Raw genomic sequence first — 22268 nt, 5'->3', positions numbered from 1 at the left:
AGAAGGAAAATTACAACTTTTGAAACTTGTAGTTGAAACTTTAGGAATTACTTTACGATCAATAACAAAAATCCTAGTCCAGGTTGGACTATTAATATTCTACAATATTGTGTAATATCATATTTTGCAACAACTTGGATAAACTTTAAAATAGCTTTAATAAGTTCTAATAGTGGTTTAATTTTACTACATCTAGAACAACAGTTCAATTTTTATAATGCGGTAAAATGTGTTTTTATTGTTATTTTTTTTTTGTATTTTTAGGATTTTTTTACTCGTTTGGTTTTTTGCATGAGCACAATAATAGAATTTAATCGAAAAATGATGATAGTTTCAACTAAGCTTCAGGATGAATTTATACTTATAATAATTATACTGCATGGGATAATTTTTTATCCTATTTTTTCATGAAGTTGAGTTCTGGGACACCCTATATATATAGTGGAAAATCACTTAAGACAATCACACTTAATACAATTTTTGCTTATAATTTTCAAATTGCATGGGATAATTATTTATTCTAATTTTTTTCATGATGTTGAGTTCTCGAACAACCTATATATACAGTAGAACCTCATTTAGGACAATCACACTTAATACAATTTATACGACTTTAGACAAATTTTCAGCCATTTCTTAACGCTTAATACGATTTTTTCCCACTCTTAATACACAAAAGTGAATGGCATTATGTCTCTTCTTGAAAATTGTATATTGAAAGTTTTCGTTAAGAGGGGGTTCATTAATCACGCGATCGATTTTTTAAGGATTTTTGTCCCCCTTCCCCCTTGGTGATACGTGGTGATATTCAAAATTAACCCCCCTCGCCGACCGAACATCACGTGTATTTTTGTTACGAGAAAAAAATGTATTTTTTTTATTTTTTTAGAAGTGCTTGGATTTTAAAAAAAAAATCAGGTAACAAATAAATACACGTGATATCTTACTATACCCATCCCTCACCCACGTGATATTTCTTGATTTTTTGTCAAACCTCTCCTCTTTTTTTATTTTCCATAAAATATTTTTGTAATTTTGAATTGAAAATTCAAAAACTGACCCAGGCTAAGGACAGTCTAAGCGCCACTCTGGTACAAATGTTCACCCAAGTGCGTTTAGACCGTTTATGTATTATGTTTTCCAATTTTGTGAAAAAACTATTGAAAAATGTGAAAATGCCACCAAGCTGAGCACAGTATAAGTGAAAATGTCGCACAGAATTATTTGCAAATGCGTTTAGACTGTGACTATTTTTCAATTTTGTGTAAATTAGGCAACTATTTTTTTTTTAATTGAATTCGAAATGAAATGACAATATGAATTGTCAAGACAATGTTGTAAACTATTCAATTTTGCACAAAATTGCTAAATACTGTATTTAGTTTGTACAAATAGTTTAGAAGTTGTGAATAATTTAATGAATAAATGCGCATCCTCTCTCAGTCCACGCGGTTCAATTGTTTCTAGATGCCAAATTTGTATTTCATTTTTTTTTAATTTTAGAGTATACCAAGTAGTTGTAGGCTTTTATCATCTTTAGACAATGTTGTTGGTTATTTAATTTTATACAAATTTGCCGAATACTGTATTTAGATCAGAAATGCAGAATGCATCCATATTTTAGATCAAGTAAAAAAAAATACAAAAACATTCTATTTTTGAGAAGGCAATTTTCAGCACCAGGAATAAAAGATTTTCCTATTTTTAGATCATGGAAACTATTTTCTGGACAAAAAATACAAATGTTCCAATTTTCTTAATTAGGATCACCTCCAAAATATTTCTATTATTGATGCAGACTCATCATTTTCAGGCATGATATTCATATTTTCGGATCAAAGTATACAAAAATAAAACAATTTTTTCGATAACACCATTTACCAGAATTACAAAATTTTGCTGTAGTTATATCAGCAAACTATTTTCTGGTCCAGAAATACAAAATCTATACCAGAAGACAATTTTTTGAATCAGAAATGAAAACTAATTATTCTCTTGAATCAGAAATGCTATTTGTTGAATAAATATCATAATTTTTTGAAGCAGATATACTAATTTTACCATCCCTAGGTGATATAATTGTTAATGTTCAGGAGATGAATTGATTGATTTATGATTTACATTTGATTTGCTCAAATATAACAAGATAGCAAAAATAATGAAAGTTACAGTATTTATAATAATATATTTGAAAACGTTTAAAATTTCTCGAATATTTCATTACGGTACGGAAAGTTCCAGCAATTTGCCTTAAGGCACGATGCCATACACCACTAGTTGTTTCTTATCTTAAACTTCTTGAATACTATACAATGTAATGATTATGATGGTGTCAAATTGTTTCTGATTCAGTTTTTTATTAAAACAAAGCAGAAGTGGTATGTTGATGTTGGTAAAAAAAAACGTTGCCCACTTTATATAATTCAAGCGTTAACTTTTTCCACTATCCTCCTTCGTGTTTCCTTTATTTTCCTTTATTTGCCCAGTTCCTCCCTGGGCGTGATCAACCGTCGTCGGCAAACACCTGTCGGTCGTCGAGCACGCGCTTTGTGGATTTCGCGAAAAAATGGAGCGAGGATTAAAAAATTATAAAACACGAACAATAAGAAATAATAAGAGACGAGAAATAAGAAATAAGAGAGGAATAAATGAGAGAGAAGGAGCCGAAGATTCAGTCAGTACAGGTACAGGTAGGAAGGACAGACAGGAGGAGATATAAATAAGTAGTCTGTTGATGCCGTTCGCGTGCTTTGAATAAATTTATAAGGACGCGAAACAAAACCAAAGAGGCAAAGAGGCGAGCAACAAAAAAGCCATATACCATACATACTTATACTTAATACTTCTCTTATGTTATGTTAGATACATAGATGCACACTTTGGTGGACTGGACGTGGAAATTGGATCGCGGTTTTCGGGTTTTTTCTCGCGTCTTCTGCGCACAGAGGTTCGAATTAGAACCTTAATTTGGATATTTTCGAATTTTTGTGCTCCCAGAGTCTCAAATGCCTCCAAATTGATAAAAAAACTACCTGAAAGTTTTAGCTTTTAAATTAACTTTTAGTAGGCGCACTCCAACCAAAGTTTCTTAGTTATTCTTCCTAAGTAAATACTTATTTTATGAAATATATCAAATTTTTGTCCGAATTTTTTATTAATAAACAAAATAAGCAAATACAATGTTATTATCAAAATTTTGATTCACTTCCCGTTAAGTTATAAAACAAATGGAATTTTACCAATGTTATTTCCATAGAAACTTTGGTTGGAGTGCGGACTATCTTAAAGTTAATCAGAAACTTTCAGAATTTTCTCTTTATCAATTTGGAAACATTTGAGCCTCTGTGAGCAAGGAAATTCGAAAACATCCATATTAAGGACCACAGTCTTCCATGGTAAAATTTTATTTTTTTTTAGATTTCTCAATGAAAATTTTATACTCAGATAACTGAATGGAGATTGTTTGCAGAATCAATTTATGCAAAAGACGCAAAAAGATTATATAATTTCTACAATTTAAAATTTATTAAAGAAGAATTTTTTAAGGGAATGAATTAGTAGAGGAAAATGTATTTTTACGGTCCACTAGATGAGCCTTCATAAACTTTTATAAATTAAATAACTTTTTATAGCCCTATAACATATTACGATGTTCCTTTCAATCTCTAATCAAAATTTCATTAGTTAAGAAAAAACGTCTCGGCAGAAACCAATAAATATTTTGATATCATTTGACCGGATTTTGGTCAAATTTGATTCTGGGGCACAACTCTAATTATTGTAAAGAAACGAGTTAGCTGATCTTCTTGCAAAATTTTTTAACACTAGTCCTTATAATGTTCCATTAAATTCCTCTTAATTTTTTAAATCATAGCATTCATTTTTAAGAAAACGTCAACGAAAGGTTAAACTTTGGCTTACAAACACCCATATTTTTTCTAATTTTTATGCCAAACGATCCAGAACGACTTGAAACGTCAATAAGACAAAATTAACCAATTGGATAATGATATAAATATACACAAAGTTTAAACCAATAAAGGAAAAAGTCTGTTTCATATTATATCATTATATTAATTTTTTATATATTTTATACACATATTCACTCTATTTTCTGAATGATGTCAGGACACCTGAAGGTGGTACGTTATTAGTTCCATAAAAAAACATTTTTGTTTTTATTTTAATCATATGTTTTGCACAAAGCCACACACTTATATTTATAAATTTTAGAAAAAAAATCTTTTCCTCTTGTGAAATTAGGCCAAATTCTCAAGATGTTGATCTTTCTCAATTTATCCTGAATTCCAGAAAATGCTTCTGTTTCTCGTAAAAGTGAAAAATTCGTTCGACTATTTATTCAAGATTTTATTTAAAATTAACATTTTGTTTATTCAAGATGTTTATGTTAATTTCTCTCGACATCTGGGCAAATATCGTATAATTGGTCCTATTGTTGCCGCGAAATGTCAGAAATGCGTTGTTCTCCTTTTACATCTCTCGACATCATCATGTTGTGTTTACTTAACAACGCAAACAGGATGAAAAAGATACCACGACCAGAATAAATATTGGTACGGAACTGCGGAAATAATAATACGAATTTCAGCTATTTTATAGGAGATTTGCAATCAGTTGTCCTCCAATTGCTACTTTTGGGTAATTAATTCCCTACCATGGTTGTTCTTCCGTGAGCAGCAGCAGCAAAGTGAGAATAAATTAAATAGTCGAGCGCCTTAATAAAATTAAAATTTTACGCTCTGCCTCACCATCATTTTTATATGGTATTAAGGTTTACGGTCGACGCTTTTACGGTTTTAAGGTTTTACGACCTTTTATTCTCATCATAGAGGAACAGATAAGGACTTCATAAGGTCGTAAACCTTTATCGGAGGCTCGTGCCTGCAATTTTTAATTCGTTCGAAAAAAGATAGAATTGGCTAAAATTTTGAAACGAAAATCCTGAGTAAAGGAGACATTGATTTATGAGTGGTGCTACCACGATAATCGATAAGAACCTATGCAACCTAAAATTTTTAAAATATTTTGACATGTTTTTACCTGTGTCCCAGTGGTAAGCGCTTTGACCTTGCAACCATAAGCTACCACTATAGCAGTATTGATATCCATTTTTCTGTTTAATATGGAGACTCAAGATTTTTTATTGAATAAAAGTACTAATAAAAAGAGCCTATTTAATGCAATATATCCAATATTTTTGACAAAATTTGGTCCGTAGCTCAGTGGCGAGCGCTCCGGCCTTGCAACCACAAGTCCAAGTTCAGCAGTATTGCAGTATTCATATCTGTGTTCTCTTGATAATAGTTTTAAATATGATTTCATGCAATAGGATATTGCTTCTACGAATTAAAAATATAATCACAATTAGAAAGGATAGCCTTTGAGTTGCCAGCGTTAGTAAGATAAAATGTATTTTGCTCTTATCGCTGTTCAATGTAAACCTGTGTATGTATTTTTATTTGTATTTTATATACCTTTAGTGAATACATAATAATGAACTGTAAACGACAGGTGTATTCTGTGGCCACACGACCAAACGGTTCATGAATCCGTACTTTACGATCATAACATCTCTGTAAAGGATTTATATAAATTTTAATTATTTATTAGCGGAAAACTATTATTCCAAGAAACACATCCAATTTTTGTCCCTAATTGCCATTTTAAGGCGTTAGAAAATATCATTTATTATTTAATTTTGCATAAATCATCCAAATGCTTCATGATTGTTATATAAATCGTTTACGTTACAACTTTACCAGTGGTATTATGAGGCAAAAGAGTGCTCGTCTGAATCTTTTATTCTTAGTAGAAGAATCCATCCGTTTTAATTTGTACAGTTCCATGTGTATATATGTGGAATTAATTATTTTCTACTCTATATTCTTTCCACTCCAGAAGACATTCACGAACCATGCCGATGCCGATGCTGGTGGTGATGTTGATGGTGATGGTGATGGTGATGTTATCTTGGGCAGTGTTGCCCGATGGCACACGTCATACTTTATTTCGCAATCTTATTTAAAATTTTGAAATAAATACATAAAATCAATATATAGTTAACTTCCTCACCTCATATTTATTCACTCGTTTATTGTCTCTAATGACACTCTCTACAGTATTGATCTCAATATTTGTCTCTCACAATATATAATCTACTCACACATATTATTTATATGTCGCTAATAAAATGAACTAGTGGTGTATGGCATCGTGCCTTAAGGCAAATTACTGGAACTTCCCGTACCGTAATGAAATATTCTAGAAATTTTAAACGTTCTCAAATATATCATTACAAATACTGTAACTTTCATTATTTTTCCTATCTTGTTATATCTGAGCAAATCAAATGTAAATCATAAATCAATTTATCTCCTCCAGAACATTAACAATTGTCATTTCACTTCGAATTCGATTTAAAAAAAATAGTTGCCTAATTTACACAAAATTGAAAAAGTGCTTTCGTATAGACACAGTCTAAACGCATTTGCAAATGATTCTGTGCGACATTTTCACTTATGCTGTGCTTAGCTTTTCGGCATTTTCACATTTTTCAATAGTTTTCACAGTCTAAACCCACTTGGGTAAACATTTGTACCAGAGTGGCGCTTAGACTGTGCTTAGCCTGTGTAATTTTTTGAATTTTTAATCCAAAATTACAAAAATATTTTTATGGAAAATAAAAAAAAGTTGTAATAATTTTTTATCCTCAAAAGCAATTGTTTTGTCAATACAAGCAGAAAGTTTTTTAGATCATTCAAATCGGACGCTTAGTTCACTCAAAAACTGCTATTTTTTGCACATTTAGCTCTGTGTCTTCGAAATAGTGGGACCTGCCTTAGCCAAAAACTAATCACATTTTCTCCCAATCATTTCAAATTGAATGTTTTTTAGGTCATTCAAATCCGATACTCCGTTCTCTCAAAAAGTCGATTTGTATTTTCTGCACTTTTTGCTCCGTATCTCCGTAACGGCTGGACCTGCCTTTGCCAAAAACTAATCAGCACATCTCCCAATCAATAGGGATCGAATGTTTTTTAAACCATTCAAATTGGTTGATCCGTACGCCCGAAAACGTGGACGAAAAATTGTATCCATACATACATACACACACACATCAATTTTTTCTGAGGTATGCCAAAATGTTTAGCAACCTTCAAAACGTCGAGAAATGCAAAACTTTTCAATTTCGATTTTTGGACGATTACAATAACTTATCCTACGGAAAGTTAAAATTGAATTCATATCACAAACCTGGAATTATATTTCCATGAGTTTTATTTCATAGTTCTGGTTGACGCCCTTTTGTAACTGTATATATCGATCGATAAATAATATATACGTGTGTATATATTGAGAAAAATATCCAGTTACAATTTTTTAATAACATTTTGCCATATTGCATGCAGCCTCGTGCCGAAGAAAAAACAGCGTCATATGTTTCATCTAAAAACCACCACTTCTTGAATTATGGAAAAAAACATTGGAAAAAAAGAATCTATTGAAATATTTTTTATCGAATGGGGCTGTCAATAAAATATTGGAAATGTATATATATATATATATATATATATATATTCAATTTAATAATTGATAAAAAATAGATGCAACATAAGGATAGCCCTTATAAATTTATTAACAACGCTTTTATCGGTTCGATTTTTTATAAAACCACCAACGGTATAAATATCAGTTTTAGTGTTTAGTTATTTTTAAAAAATTTCTTGTTCAATTTTGCAAAATTAAAATTGATTTTACAACAATTTCGATTATTATTTATATCTTTTATTTATAATTTATTTATAAATATCTGTTTCTGTGTGCGCGCAGCCAGAAAGCGTAAATTCTTGCGCATAAAAATCAGTCGACCGATTATTTGCGTGTTCTAATTAAAATTCTAAATAATCATAATATAAAATAAATATATACGGGTAAATGTAATAAAAAAAATGATGTGCAATAAAAATTTCTAACTTTATTGCAAAAACATTAATTAAACGGAAATAACTCTCTTTCGATTTCGATGCCGCGGCATTGAAATCACTGTGTTATGTGATGGAATTTTTAGATGGATAAAATTATTGGTGTGGATTTTAGAGTATATCGAGTCGTCTTAGGGTAATATGGTAATAGGAAATAATGTTTATGGGTTAATTTTGCACATATTTGCCGAATATTTCATTTATATTAATTGAATGGTTGTAAAGTTATGGAAAATATTTAAAAGTGATGCACTTTAACAATTTTTGAGTTGTTATGAAGATTTTACTACTAATGAGAAACGTACTTTATTTAGTTATGTAGATATTTCTCAAATGCATCGTTCATATTGATCGAATGGTTTAAAATTGGTAGGAAGTTTATAAAAGTCTTGCAATTTAGAACAGACATCAATTGTTGAGTTTTAAGATTGAAAAATATTATTTTGCGTGATATTTTTTATTTAGCAAGTTTAGAAATTTAGTAAGTAATCATCAAGACTAAAGTTGCCCAAGTCGTACCCCTTAAGGAAATAATGATGTAATATTAGTGCATTTAAATTAAAAGGAAATCTTTGGAATTGATTGAAAATATAGTTGGTTTTTGATTACCAATAGCAGATTTTATTTTATACCAAATCGGTATTTTCAAGTTTTCAAAACCCAGTACCAAACTCCTTTAAAAGTCGACCAATTTTGAAAATTGTTCAACAAATAATGGCGTCATTCATTGTCAGTCATAATTTTTGACTCTGGTCCTAGAAATGTTATTTGCAATTACGGATCCAAAGTTTGAAAGAACAAAAGAGATAAAAATTAACCTCATTAACCGAAAAATGGTCACAATTTCACCAAAGCCTAAAAGCTTATAATTTCTTAACGACGTGAGATTTTTTTTGTTCTTTTGTTTATTTAATATTTCAAATTTTATAAACATTTCGAGTTTGTCTCATCATCAACTATGTAATATATGGTAAAATCAACTAAAATATGGATACGACGAAGATTTGTGTTATCTGATGTAAAATCAAAATCTATTACTCAATGATGTCCACCTTATTTGATCTTAAAATATATTTCACTCAGAATGAGATAAACCTGGTTTCAAAATGTTTGTAAAATTTAAAATATTTAAGGGGCACACCTAATGTGACAACCTAAGAAAAGGGCAGTTATGGGAATTATAAAATAAAAAAAAAACTAGTGAATCGATCTGTTTGAAATTTTGAGGGTATATTTATACATATTTTGAGAATACAGAGTAAAATTTGAAAATAAAATAATAAATATTTTTGAAATGACACGCAATCTCCGGCGGCGCCAAAAAAAGAGGTCTTCTACTGCTGCTTCTACTGCTGCAGGCTGAGTGATTGCAGCCTTCTTCGTTGATAAAACTTAAAAACAAAAAATTCTCGTTAAATTAAAACATATTGTCTGTACGATGATCCTCGGGCGAACAAAAAAATCAAAAATTGACAAAATGGGGGCATGTTGACAAAAAAAGTTAAAATTTTGGTCGTTTTTGGTCTGCCAAAATTCGATTTTTGATCATATAAAAAAACTGGAGGGTGGGTCATCGTATGAAGAACTATATAGAGAAAATGTAAAAAAAATTATAGCGATCGGATCATTTTTCTTCTAGTAATTACTCCAGCAAATTCGAAAAATGGTGTTTCGAGAAAAACGCGTTTAAAGATAAAATAATCGTTATGCTATATACTATATACATACTCTTTTAAATGGCCCTGACTCAAAAACGTTTAATATATCGATTTAAAATTTTAGTATTTTATTTTTAAAGGTGCAACCTATCGAAATATGGAAAAATTCAAAATTCGATTTTTTGAAAATTACACATTAGGTGTGCCCCTTAATAAATAGTGAAACAAAGGTGCTGGTTACACTACCAAGTAAACTTCAATTTGAGCAAAATTTTGGAAGTGCTAAATGATGTATTTCATAATTATCAGAAAAACAACTTAGGCGGTGGTGCGACTTGAGAAACTTGTCCATTATATCCACTCCGCCCCTGGCCAATTTTAATCTTGCGCCTAATTATATTTGCAAAAATTCCCGATTTGCGAAAATTTTGGAAGTGCTAAATGATGTATTAACTTCCCGAAGGAGAAGTTTATGTTTTCATCAAAAAATCCGATTCGCTAATTTTATGTTTTCTCGACGTTTCAAGCCATTCTGAATCGAATGAGATCAAATTTGGAAAAAGTATGTGTGTGTGTGTGTGTGTGTGTGTGTGTGTGTGTGTGTGTGTGTGTGTGCGTGTGCACCAACAGATTTTTTGCCGTAAATCGCCGTTTTCTCAAAAACGGCTGGACCGATTTCAAAAATTTAAAAGCCATTCGATGTATCTCGATGAGGACTATTGTTTGTCAGTTTTGTGCGACGATCGGCCGAGCCGTTTCTTCGTAAATAGCAGAGAAGTGAAAAGTCTTTCGTCCACGTTTTAGCCCGCAGTTATGAATCGATTTTGAAAATTCAAAAACCGTTCGAAAGATATTGGTTGGGAATCGTGCTGATTAGTTTTTGGTAGAGATCGGCCGGGCCGTTTTCTTGTAATAAAGTTTTTAAAAAAAAAATTTCGACGATTTTTATGATTATTATTTTGACGGTAGATACCATAGTCTTCTAGATCATACTAAAATATTACGGCCCTACGACAACAGGTTCAGCTTTAAAAATTCGTCAAAGTTTGCAAAAATTGGTATTGTTTTTTTGGCATTTGTCAAAGCTAGACATTTGATCGACGTTTTCTCAAAAACGCCTGAGCCGATTTTAGAAATTTAAAAGCTATTTGATGTATTTTGGTGAGGACTTTCGTTTGTCAGTTTTGTGTGACGATCTGCCAAGCCGTTTCTTTGCAATTTGAAAAAAAGTGTTAAACTTTTCGTCCACATTTAAGCTCATCCTACCGAACCGATTTTAAAAAATCAAAAACTGTTCAAAAGATATCATTTGGGAATGATGCTGATTAATTTTAGGTGAAAATCTACCGAGCTGTTTTCTTGTAATTAACTGTTGAAAAAAAGTGTTAAATTTTCGTCCACATTTAAGCTCATCCTACCGAACCGATTTTGAAAAATCAAAAACTATTCGAAAGATATCATTTGGGAATGATGCTGATTAATTTTAGGTGAAAATCTACCGAGCCGTTTTCTTGTAATTAACTGTTGAAAAAAAGTGTTAAATTTTCGTCCACATTTAAGCTCATCCTACCGAACCGATTTTGAAAAATCAAAAACTGTTCGAAAGATATCATTTGGGAATGATGCTGATTAATTTTAGGTGAAAATCTACCGAGCCGTTTTCTTGTAATTAAATGTTGAAAAAAAGTGTTAAATTTTCGTCCACATTTAAGCTCATCCTACCGAACCGATTTTGAAAAATCAAAAACTGTTCGAAAGATATTGGTTGGGAATGATACTGATTAGTTTTAGGTGAAAATCTACCGAGCCGTTTTCTTGTAATTAACTGTTAAAAAAAAATTTAAGCCGATTTTCATGGAACTTTTTTTGTCGATATACATCATAGTCTTATAGAACTTACTGTAATATTACGGCCTTACAACAAGTAGTTTAATTTTAAAAATTCGTCAAACTTTGCTAAAATTATTATCGTTTTTTTTTTAAAGTAGGATTGATGAAGTATATTATTTACACATTTTTTTGATCAAGTCGATTATTTACACATATCGGGAAGTTCATGTAATTTGCCTCAAGGCTAAATATCAAACCAACTAGTTTCATAATTATCAGAAAAACAACTTAGGCGGTGGTACGACTTGAGAAACTTGTCCATTATATCCACTCCGCCCCTGGCCAATTTTAATCCTGCGCCTAATTATATTTGCAAAAATTCCCGATTCGCAAATTATGCAGAAGTAAGGCAGGAGAGGAGAAGGAGCACCGAGTAAAGAGCCAGAGTAAGGCAAGGCAAGTAAGGCGCCGAGTCGAGTTGGGCTTTTTTTCCTCCAATTTCTTCTTCCTTTCATCTCCCGTCGGACGTCGGACGTCGGTCGCTGTTTATTTACTTTTTGTTCCTTTTCTCCGGCGGTAATCAGAGCCATCATAAAGCCACCTGCTATTGATTAAGGAACACCTGAGGAATCCGGGCGCCCCCTTGGAGGCTACGCCCCGTCAGGGGAATAACGAGGCGCACGCAAATGAGGAAGGAAAAAGATACATACTTTTATAAGTTCAGCAATTGTGCACTGTACTCTCTATAGTACGACAATGTTAATTTTTTGTTCACAACAGAGTTCTTTGAATAATAAAAAATTGTAACATCTAACAAAGTGATTTTGTAAAATATATATTTACAAGGTAATTTTCTTATATAATAGGTAAAAATACACTATCAATGGCAGGGGCGTAGCGTGCCTTGGCGGGTCCCCGTATCAAAATTTATTTAGGGACCCCCTCAAGAAGACATTTTTTTTTACAAAACATAAAAATACATAAAATTAAAAGATTATTTATTTATCATTATAATTATTCATCTACCTAATTTTCTCTAATTTTTTTATTTTTTCACAAATGATTCCAGATACATATTCACTCTCCTTGCCTTTTCTTGAAAAACTGAATTATTTAGCAATCTTTAAATTTTATAAAGTTTCTGTCTCTAGGAAAGTACAGGTCTGGTAGATATTTCTGTCCTAAAGTTTTTACGTAATTTTTAATCAGTTTCAATTTTAATTTTTTTTTAGCAATTGCGATTGTAACTGGAAGGGCCAAGATTGCGACTGTAACTAGAAGGGCCAAAATGCATATTATTATTTCTTTGGGAAAACTGTATTGCATCCATCATTGTAATTTAATGAAATAAATTTCTTAGATTTTTGTATTCAAACCTATTTCTAGAACCATCAATTGGACATGATCATATGAGATATTTTTATAGTATTTCTTTACAGTAATTCAGTTGACTGTTTTCCGGAAATGTTTATTAATTCTTGATTTCAAAAAGACAAATTTTACTACGCACGTCGCAAAGGTTTTGAAATCTTTGTTTGATCTGTGAAATTAATATATCGAAACATTAAAATAAGATTACACACTACTTTAAACGGTTCAAACTTTACAGTAAATATTGCAATTAAGTCGGCTGTAAGCAAATTGACATCCTCGCCGCCTGCCCTAATTCATTTCATCTTTGCATAAATAATTTTAATTCCAATTTTTATTATCTAAATAAGCAGTCATTTACCATGACCGCCAGGATTTCTAGTTATAATATAAACTGCATCAATTTTCACGTTTTTTTTTAAATCTATGTTTATTCTCGATATAATTAATTTTGCACAATATTAATTTAACAAAAAATAATTAAAATTCCATTCTTTGAAGGCGTGCTTTGGAAATCTTTATTACATATATTTATAATATATACATACATATATACATACATATACATATATATATATATATATATATATATATATATATATATATATATATATATATATATGCCGATATGTGTGGTGAAAGAATTTTAGACCAATTTAAACCAAGGGGTGTTAACCTAAGTGTAGCCGCCGGGCTTAAACTGATTGCCTTTTCGAATATTTCTTATTATATATATACATATATACATTTATATACATACATACTTATATACATATATGCATATATTATACAGGGCCGTTTTTATCCACGGGTATAACGCAAATCTTGGGCCCTATTATGACATTTATCAAGTAAAATAATATTGTAAATATATCAAGTAAAATTTGCCTTTTCTCAGTAAATGATTGTAAAATATACGATTTGCACATGTGACAAAATTTGAGCCTTCTAGATCATCGTTTAGGCTTAAATTAAAATTTTATTAACAGTCAGCATCTTTTAAAAAATTAAATGGAAAATATACATGCATGTAAATCTCAAAATATATTTATTTTAAAAATGCTGATTTTGAATTAATACAAATTTAATTTAATTTGAAGATGTTCTACAATATTATTTTATTATTTTTTAAAGACATTATTAACTGAAATCTGGGCTCCCTTATTGACTGACAAATATTTACATGTGCACCTCTGAGGTCTTAAATTAAAATTATGTTATATTTAATGTATAAATATACACAAATAAATATAAAATATAAAATTTTTATGTCCATTTTTTGTTATGATTTTAGAACACCCTTGAAATTATAAATTAAAATTCTATTTAAAAAGCAGCTTTTTTTACTAAATAAAATTATCCCATAAAATCGTGAAACACTTCCATTACACAAACATTGACAATGACTAAGGCTAATATTGTATTTTTTGTATCTTTGGGAAATTTATCCGTAAAAATGTCGTTTGGCTTCAATGGTTATTGATTTGTTATGCTTTAACACAATTACAAACACTTTTTACAAAAAAATTGATACGGAACTTACGACAAATAAATAGAAAAAAATCTCATGTACTTACGGAATTGAAAAATGATTTTTTATTTTATTTTATTTTACATTTATTTTGACCCTGTATCTATCACCCCTTGGCTAGCACTGTTCGCAAAGGTGTCGGACGCAAATAATATGGATAAATGTTAGAAAAACGTGATTTGTCGAAAGTTTAAGGAATTAAGAAAGACGATTTCACAATAAGTCTCGCAGAAGGACGAGAATTATAAAATTCCGGATTTTCCAAAACGTACGTGCCCCATAAAGGGCTCCGAAATATTTTCAAAAACTCAAATTTTGCCATTTTGACACGTAACACGAAGTCAGAACTATTTCCAGGTAATAAAAGAATGGAGAAATGAGGAAAAAATATTTATATTTTTATATATACACGTTAAATATAAAGAAACTAGTGGTGCATGGCATCGTGCCCTAAGGCAAATTGCTGGTACTTACGTAACGTACCGTGAACTAAATTATTAAAAAAAACTTTGCAAAACTTTGAAAAAAATAGATTTTCGAAAAATTTTGAAATTTTTTAAAAAAATTTACTTTTTGAAAAATTTGTTTTTTTTTTATTTTTTCGTAAATTTTGAACATTTTTTTAAATCGGTTGATCCGTGTTTGCGAAATCGTATTCATTTTTTCTAAGGTATGCTAAAATGTTCAGAAACCTCTGAACCGTAAAGATATTATCCTCGTTTTCAAAAATAAAAAAAAGATACTAAATAGCAAACTTATCCTTAACTATATAACTATATTGACTAAGAAAATGATTATTTTATGACAACTCTATACTATAATTGGCCTATTGACATATTTTATAAAATCCCTCTTATATTTTATATATCTTAAAATTAAAGTAATTATTTTTTATAATTATCCTAAAATAATACTTTTGACCTATCTCATAAAATCTAAATAAATAAGATATACTTATATCTTTGTAGAATGTTCTTATACTTGACATATTCTATAATTTAATAAATATTTTATAAATAATTAAATCTATTTAATATCTTATTCCAAGTAAACTACAAGACAAGCAAGTTTTTCCCAAATTTTGATCATTGACTTATTTTATAAGTTACTCATTTACTCTACCTATTTTTTAATAAAAAAATAGGTAAAGTTTGATAAAAAATTATTATATTTCTTATAAGATAAGAAAGACCTTCTTAAATTTGACTTAATAAATTATTTAAGATTTTATTTCATGTCAAGCGCGAAATCTTATCCCAGAATTGGCTTTTGATTTATTTTGAAAATTATTTAAGAAATTGTTTTTTTTTTCTGCAAGATGTTCTAGACAAAATATTAACAAATTGTTATAATTTATATATTAACCAAAATAAATGATTTTAACTCATGGAAATTAGACAGTAAGAGTGAAAAACTTTGCCCAGGATAGGCATTTCAATTTGTTTAAAAGAGAATAGGTATTTAAACTTATCTTATAAGAATGATTTTATATTATGACAAGTTGATATTGTCAAGTAAGATAAGAAAGCTATTTATCCCACTTCTTGTTCTAAAAAGGTCCTGAGGTTTGCCAAAATGCAAATTTTGCGCTTTTTGGCCTCATGTTAATATTTTTTATGAGATAGATGAAGAATTCGGCAAGAAATTCGAGTTAGCCCCTCAATTACCCGCATGTGTTGCAAATATTAAGGTCCGCCACGCCCGTCCTTCTTTCTGGAGCACATTAACATATAAATTGGCTAATTAATAACAATAATAAACTAATTAATCAATTATTCAAATAATAAAAACATCATTTCCATAAAACTAGCAACGTGTGAGGTGTAAATTGTCATTCCAAACTGCCTACTCGATTTTTTGTCCCTCTCCATCACTAGGAAACAGAACGGGACGGCTATATCCGTTTAAGGTTGGTTCCTTTTTGATGTTTTGTCCTTGTTCACCTTCAAGGATAATCGTGTAAGCCGTCTCTTTCGCCAGGGGAAATAAATATCGTACCTACCTCGGGCACTGGGTCAAAAAATCAAGTAATAAATCAACAAATTAATCCTAAATAGGTCGAAATAAATAAATTTGGTTTATTTGTTTCTGGGAAACTCTATGATTATTTTTATAACAGCGTAGATAAGAATTTTGCAAACATTGATAAGGTTTTTTCTGTATTTTCTGTGAATTATTTTATTTAATCTTTCAAAGTAAATATTTGAAATTAAGGCAAGGTGTTGATGGCGCCTGAAAAAATTCAATAGGACACCCACCTGTATTGACAAATATACACACTCATATAATATACATACACACAAGTATAATATCATGTCATTGATAGTACCAATACTTTTTGTAAAATGTTCTACACTTTTAATTTTCATTGTCTACAATAGATAATTAAGGCTTTGGTTTTTACTCATTTGTTCAGTTGTTCGATTGAATAATTTTTTACGTAACTTATTAGGATTTCTGTTAACTTACTATAATAATTTGAACTAAATATTTCAGTGGAAATATCAGAATTACATTACCATACCGTAGTACAGAAAAATGTCGCTTTCGATAAAAAAATTTCGAGATATTTGAAGAAGTGTAGAAAAATGTCCCAAATATTTCACTGCATTTATCAAAATTTTGATTTCAAAGTCGTTTTATTCAAAACTTTTATATAGGAGTGAATGTAACTGTTGGCAAGGAATAGTAGTAAATTTTATCTAGTTTCTCCCTATCTAACTGAAAAAGAGTGCTTTCACATAACATTTGTGAGTTATTTGACAAAAACCAAAAAAAATGTCCCGAATTTTCTATTTTTCAAAACTTTTATATCGGACTGTATATAACTGTTGGCATGGAAATGCAGTAAATTTTATCTAGTTTCTCTTTATCTAACTGAAAAAGGATGCTTTCATATAACCGGTATTCCAAATTACCGGTAAACCGCCCGATTTTTCGGCGGTATTTTTACCGGTATTCACCCCGAAAATACCGGTAATTTCGGTATTTTTACATAAGCGCTATTTGATACATAATACACTAAAGTTTAAATTTCCCGGAACAAATTTATCTTTAAATTCCATAATCGCATAAACAGCTATATCTTCAAGTGATTCTATAGGATAAACAAATGTCAAATATTATCTCAACTCGTCATTAAACTGAATATTTATTGCTTCACTAAGGGATTCATATCGTGTTACAATGTTTGTTTCATCTTATGTAAAAATGTAACAGTTTTTAAGTGATATTTGCGCCAAAACATTTTATATCATACAGATTACCTCTACGTAATATTTTTTTTCTAACTTTATACATACTAATTATGATAATTACTAAATATTTCTGCTTCTTATTACAATTATAAAATATTATTTTTCGGAAACGTTTCGAAGTTTGAAAATACTATAGAAGCATCACATTGTTTTAAATAACAATATTCAACAATTATAGTAACTTATTATTTATCTTGACAAAGTATCCAATCTTAAATTAGAGTAGAAAATTATTTTTTTAAAATATTGTCGATTATGCTAATTTAACACATCGGATACAGACAATACAGTTTATTATAATAATGTAATATGATCTTTCATGAGTTTTTGGTCTTTCTTACTCATACGTTTGTTTTTGGTGAAAAGTACTCAATATACTCGATAGTGATAATGAATTAATTAAATAGGATATAATTTTGTTAAATTATTTTAAAAAAATTTTTGTTTTATTTTATTGTTTAGTTGAATATAGTTGTAGTTGTATATACATTTTATTATATTTGTACTAGTAACTTTCAATTTTGTTTACGTTTGTTAACTTCCCGTAGGGTAAGTTATAGTAATCGCAAAAAAATCGAAAATGAAAATTTTTGCATTTCTCGACGTTTCAAAACCTTCTGAACATTTTGGCATACCTTAGAAAAAATGGATGTATGTGTGTGTGTGTGTGTGTGTGTGTGTGTATGTATGTATGTATGTATGTATGTATGTATGTATGTATGTATGTGCGTGTGTGTATGTATGTGCGGATACAAATTTTCGTCGACGATTTCGGGAACACGGATCAACCGATTTGAATAATTCAAAAAACATTCGATTCGTATTGATAAGGAGACGTGCTGATTAGTTTTTGGCAAAGGCAGGTCTAGCCGTTCCGAAGATACGGGGCAAAAAGTGCCAAGAACGGTACCTCCTTTTTTAAGAGAACGGAGCGTCCGATTTGAATAATTCAAAAAACATTTTACTTGTATTGACAAGATGTAGAATTGATCAAATTTTCATGGTGGCAGGTCTAGCGGTTTCGGAGATCTAATAATAAAAGTAAAAAATAATGCCATTCGGCGGTTAAAAATTATCATTAGACATATGCACATCAAATTATCAGATATTTTATAGAGATTTTAACAATAAGTATATTTTTTTTTTACATTTTTGGGGGTTCCGTACCAATGCTTATGCGTTAGACGGCGGCGCGGCACATGCGCGCTTTGACATTTCGTCTCTATGCAGTTCAAGCAGTGCGATTGCTTTGAAAAAAAAGTTCAGAATTTCCAAAATATGCCAAAATGAAGAAAACATTTTTTTCAAAAAAATTTTTTGTATCCAAAAAAAAAATTTTTTTTCAAAAAAAAATTTTTTTTTTCATATAATTTTTTTTTCAAAAAAAAGTAATTTTTTGTCAAATTTGTAGTTTCTCAAATCTATTTTTTTTTAATTAAATTTTTTTCAAAAATGTTGATCGTTTTTAAAAAAATAATAATTTTTGGTACGGGAAGTTTCAGCAATTTGCCTTAAGGCACGATGCCCTAATTGCCTTAAGACAGAATTCCACTTACAGCTAGTTTAAGATAATAAAAATACCGGTAATTTACCGGTATTCCGGCTTTAGAATGAAAAATTGCCGAAATCCCGGTAATGAAATTTTCCATCAGTAATGCGTTCCCTATATATAACTATTTGCACGAATTCATAGTAAATTTTATCTAGTTTGTGCTAAGCTAACTAAAAAAAAGTAACACGTACAAAGTTTTTGAGATATTCAAAGGAATGTAGAAAAATGTCCCAAAAAAATACGTAAAATTTTAGCATTTTTCCTTAAGTCCATTAATTTCCCACCTATTTTCTACTCCCGACCTTCAAACTTCCAGCCAAAAGTTTGGTCACTTTCCCAACTTATCCTTCCCGAAGTGCCCTATATGTCTCCGTACGATATTTACCCTGCGTGTTGCATTTCCGCCCCACTTCGAGAGCGATCGGTGCGACGGTGCGACGGTGCGATCGCCCCACTACCGGCGGCTCGCACCGAAAACGTCAAACGAATTTCGGACTTCAGTTGGCCGCGTGCATTTCAACGGAACGAACATATATAAATTGATATAGTCGACGAGGAGCCGGAAGACGAAGTATCCTCGGAAATAATTATAAAAGACAATTAATAAAAATTTATAGTTAATATATAAAAGACTGTTGGTATATTCATAGGATCTTTAAAATTTTATTTAAACCTTTGTGAAATAGTCCTGCCGACTTGTGTGTGCTTGTAAACAAACCAAACGGTGCCGACAAAAAACGTGTCCTCGATTAACAAAATTTGTCGCTTTTAGTGCAAAATATATTACCACTAAAAGTAATTATATTTGTGTAATTTCCTCCAAAACTGTCTAATTATTGTTTGTGTTGGTGTTTGCAAAATTTTGGCTTGATTGGTTTTTTGGAGATTTCCAGGAGTTTTGCTCTAAAAATGGGTAAGCAATCAAAATTTGTTACTTAAACACCTTAAAATACTTAAATCGTTTACTTACAATTAGATTAAACACATAAAATAATTTATCGATAAAATAACGATTTATTAATTTAACGATGTCCTTGAAGGATTCTGAATTCGTCCAAATCAGTACATCTATTTGTTATAATATTATAGTTTTGGTTTTTAGAAGACACATCGTTAATTTCACATTGAAAGTCAATATTCATGCATTTTTTTAAATTTATTTGTTATTATTACATTTATTATTATTATTAAGGAATATTATATTTTTGGAGTATAGGATTAGAAACAAAAACAAAACAAATAGTAGGAACAAATACAAATAATATATACAAATATTCAAAATATTTTGTATTATATTAAAAAAAAAAATATATATCCATAGCAGAATAGCTTATAAAATTTTATGTAATTTTGATTGCTGTTTATTAATTAATAAAAAAAATTAAAAATACGATTTTGGTCCCCTGTACTATATTTTTTTAATTTTCTTATAAATTACAATCTGTCTAAATAGAAAACATTGAGTAATTAGTTTAACAAATAACATAGAATTTTAAATGGAAAACCCAGTGGTTCACCTTTTATTAATATTTATTCATTTATTTATTTATTAATATTTTTTTATTAATATTTTGTATTATATTAAAAATACGATTTTGGTCCCCTGTACTACATTTTTTTTATTTTTTTATTTTCTTATAAATTACAATCTGTCTAAATAGAAAGACATTGAGTAATTAGTTTAACAAATAACATAGAATTTTAAAAGGAAAACCCAGTGGTTCACCTTTTATTAATGTCCCAAATTATATCTTAATTAAATTTTAGTATAATATATTTGTTATAATATTATTGTTTTGGTTTTTGGAGGGTACATCGTTAATTTCACATTGAAAGGGCAATATTTATGCATTTTTTATAAAAAAAATTCTTACTATTACTAGGATATCATATTTTTTTTGTAGTACATGATCAGAAACAAAAAACAAAACAAATAATATATAAAATATTGAAAATATTTTGTATTCTATTAAAATGCGATTTTGGTCCACTATTGCACCATATTTCATCTTTTTTTTTTAAATCAACTTGGTCCACTGTACTACATATAGTACACCAAATGCACCAAGGCAAAAATGATGTAACACGTCGTCCTTATTGTATTATTATAATTTTTTGCCATATTTAATTCAAAATAGTAAAAATTACATATAAAAATTACAAAATTCTGTAATCGTTTATGAACCCAATGTACTATATTTAGTACGTCGATTGCACCACATTTTATTTTAGTAATAACTTTTGTACTTTCTTCTGTTTATTATAATTTGATGTCATAATAAAACCAAAATAAAAAAGACTATATTTATTATTTGGCTTTATTGATTTTTGGGAGATTTGTAAGAGTTTTGCTCTAAAACTGCGCAATCAAAATTTTTAACACCATAATTTTAGACACCAATAGTTTTTTTTATTTTTGTAAAAAATCTAAATTCTACATCGATAAATTATATACAATTAATATATCGGTGATATCAAAGGTGTCCTTGAACAATATAATGAAATTATCGATGATTTCAAAAGTGTCCTTGAAGGATTTTAAATTTGCACAAACCAGTACAAAAATTTGTAAAGTAGTTTATGTATTTTTAAATCTAATCAATTATATATACATATATGTATATAGTTTGTTTTAAATTTCAATTAATAATTAATGATTTCAATTCGATATTTGCGAATGAAAAAAGTTGATTATTTAATATTGTATTGTTAGTAGAAAAGGATATTATGTTTTTGTGGTGAAATTTAATATTCATGGATTTAAAACGTTTTTCTTCATATATGTTATATTTATGTTACTAGAGAAGGATATTTATGTTTTTGTGGTACACGATTTGAAAAAGCACTTAAAAACAAATGCTGGGAAAAAATACATACAAATACACTTACAAACAATTTTTTGTAGTTAAATTTAAGCTTTTCTGTAAGTTTAAGAAAATCTTAATCGAAATTCTGTAAAAACATTTATTGACTGAAATCAGAATGAAAAATTATTCGGTTAGTAAATGTGGTAGAAGGGTGAAAATTTAGGGCTGTATGTATTTTTGAATTTGGTCGAGGTCCTGG

The 22268-nt window shown here is 29.5% G+C and overlaps 1 protein-coding gene across 3 annotated transcripts in view; it reads left to right on the top strand.

The window, feature by feature from the left end:
- Positions 1-22268, top strand: part of LOC113372457 (protein rhomboid-like) — a 142638-nt gene that overhangs the window by 97622 nt on the left and 22748 nt on the right. The window contains exon 1 of one of the 3 annotated variants that reach the window (XM_026612788.1): positions 19718-20115. The exons of the other annotated variants lie outside the window; for them this stretch is intronic. The gene's annotated coding sequence lies outside the window, so the exon portion shown is untranslated. Of the gene's footprint in view, positions 1-19717; positions 20116-22268 lie in introns of those variants that run through there. 3 annotated transcript variants of the gene reach the window in all.

The sequence above is a fragment of the Ctenocephalides felis genome, unplaced genomic scaffold, assembly GCF_003426905.1.
Source record: "Ctenocephalides felis isolate EL2017-DRISC unplaced genomic scaffold, ASM342690v1 CF-g0.4_SCAFFOLD_01604, whole genome shotgun sequence".
Classification (NCBI taxonomy): domain Eukaryota; kingdom Metazoa; phylum Arthropoda; class Insecta; order Siphonaptera; family Pulicidae; genus Ctenocephalides; species Ctenocephalides felis.
Note: the sequence above shows the minus strand (reverse complement) of the source record. Positions and strands in the feature narration are given on the sequence as shown.